Source organism: Schistocerca serialis, chromosome 2 (assembly GCF_023864345.2).
Source record: "Schistocerca serialis cubense isolate TAMUIC-IGC-003099 chromosome 2, iqSchSeri2.2, whole genome shotgun sequence".
NCBI classification, from domain to species: Eukaryota; Metazoa; Arthropoda; class Insecta; order Orthoptera; family Acrididae; genus Schistocerca; species Schistocerca serialis.
In genome coordinates this window covers 1,121,816,526-1,121,819,106 of record NC_064639.1, presented here as the reverse complement: position 1 = coordinate 1,121,819,106, position 2,581 = coordinate 1,121,816,526, and the positions used below count along the sequence as shown (strand labels likewise).

Sequence of the window (2,581 nt, the reverse complement as noted above, 5' to 3'; positions counted from 1 at the left end):
AAAACACTCCGTCTACAGGCCACAAGTGGCCCATCGGGACCATCCGACCGCCGTGTCATCCTCAGAGGAGGATGCGGATAGGATGGGCGTGGGGTCAGCACACCGCTCTCCCGGTCGTTATGCTGGTATTCTTGACCGAAGCCGCTACTATTCGGTCGGGTAGCTCCTCAATTGGCATCACGAGGCTGAGTGCACCCCGAAAAATGGCAACAGCACATGGTGGCCTGGATGGTCACCCATCCAAGTGCCGACCAAGCCCTACAGCGCTTAACTTCGGTGATCTCACGGGAACCGGTGTATGCACTGCGGCAAAGCCGTTGCCATTATTGAACAAATGCAATTACAAAATCGTCCTGAGACAGACCTTCCAGTACGAGGACGAAAAAGCTTTTTTCTGCGTCTTCATACAGGCATAAACATACAAATAAACTCACTGAATAACATAGTAGCCACAGCCTTAAAACAGCACACTGGTTGCTTTGCAACATAACAGCTGTAGAAGTAGTACCAGACGGTCACGTGGCAATCCACCGCCAACATATGACATGGAAGTAAAGCGGTGTGTACGTGCCAGTCGACTGTACGGAATCAGTTGGGCTGGCTTGTTTTGAGGGAGGAGACCAAACTGCGAGGCCATCGGTCTCATCGGATTAGGGAAGGATGGGTAAGTAAGTCGGCCATGCCATTTTCAAAGGAACCATCCTGGAATTTGCCTAAAGAGATTTAGGGAAATCAAGGAAAACCTAAAGCAGGATGGCCGGATGCGGGATTGAACCTTCGTCGAATGTGAGTCCAGTGTGCTAACCACTGCGCCACTTCGCTCGGTACTTGATCACTGTAGAGCCGTTGCAGAAAGCAGCTAGCGTGTTTGGGCGTGCCCATGACTACCTGATGAAGATCCTGATTTGCTGGGGTTATCAACTACGACTGTCCAACGCGCCATCAGGGAATGGTGTACATCTTGCAGCCTTGTAACACATTAGCTGTAGAAAAATCCTGACAGATCGGTAGGAGACGAATATCACTCCTCAGTTTTATATATTTATCATGTGGCACATGCTGCCAGCATATATCTACACTACTATATAAAGATAAGACTGTGTTATCAGAAATCTCGAAAAATAAAAGACCGATGTACTTCAAACTTTTACACAATAGTGTAATAAACATTTATGTTAGTACCAAAGATTCTGACGGACGTTGGCTACATTCCAGGGTTGGAACGTTAATAGGGGCAACTATTTATCTATAGCTCGTACAAAATAAATACGTATTTCAAAGTTTTACTGACCTTCAAAGTAGTCACCAGCAATGTTACCGATAACCCGTTGCCAGCGATGTTGAAGTCGTAGGATATTCTTAGCAGTGCCAGTTATGTTGAAAGTTCGAGCGGCGCGGTCTGTTGCCTGACGAATTTGTAGCAGTTCTGGAGCGAATGCTGTGAAGTGCTTCCTTCGGTTAGAAATCAACTTGAACTCACGAGGGCTTAAGTCAGCGGAGTGCAGTAGGTGGTATAGCACATAGCAGCCTCATGAGTCAAACAAATCAGTAACAGGGTGCACTGTACGTGCTTGAGCATTTTCCTGCAAAATGATGGTCAGGTCCTACAGAAAGTGTCATCACCTCTGTCTCTATGCTGTTTATTCTTGGACCACAACGTAGGACCAGCTAAGAGAGAGAAATGATGACACTTTCTGCAGGACCTGACCATCGTTTTGCAGGACAATGCTCAAGCACGTACAGCGCACCCTGTTACTGATTTGTTTGACTGATGGGGCTGCTAAGAGCTATATCACCTACTGCATTCCTCTGACTTAAGCCCTCTTGAGTTCAACTCGATTTCTAAACTGAAGGAAACACTTCACGGCATTCGCTTCCGAACTGCTACAAATTCGTCGGGCAATAGACCGCGCCGCTCGAAATGTCAACACAACTGGCACTGCTAAGAGTATCCTACAACTTCCACGTCGCTGGCAACGGGTTATACACAATGTTGGTGACTACTCTGAAGATCAGTAAATGTTTGAAACACGTATCTATTTTGTACAAGCTGTAAATAAGTAGTTGCCACTATTGAAGTTCCAAACCACATATTTTTAATGTACATAAGTATGTGTTTTAACAAGCAGTTATGATATTGCTGAAAAATCTCTCGACGATTTGCATCTACGCAATCACGAAGCTATACGCAGCATCAAAGCGGAGTGGCGCAGTGGTTAGCACAGTGGAGTCGCAATAGGGATGACGGCGGTTCAAGCCCACGTCCGACCATTCTAATTTTAGGTCTTCCATGATTTCCCTAAATCGCTTGAGGCAAATGAAGGAATGGTTTCTTTGGACTCCCTTCCCTAATTACCTCGCTGTTCCATCTCCTCGCCCAAATCAACTAAGCAAGCGGCATCATTAAACGATAAGACACAGGTTTTCTCTTAAAACTAGTTGCGAGAAAGAGAATACTAGACTGTGAAAATATGTGGTGTAAACTTCTTTGGCCGGCCGATGTGGCCGAACGGTTCTACTAGTTGCGAGAAAGAGAATACTGGACTGTGAAAGTGTGTGGTGTAAACTTCTTTGGCCTGCC

The 2,581-nt window shown here is 46.1% G+C and overlaps 1 pseudogene; it reads right to left on the bottom strand.

Moving 5' to 3' along the window:
• Positions 1-204: 204 nt before the first annotated feature.
• LOC126459532 (5S ribosomal RNA) lies at positions 205-322 on the bottom strand (annotated as a pseudogene).
• Positions 323-2,581: the final 2,259 nt, after the last annotated feature.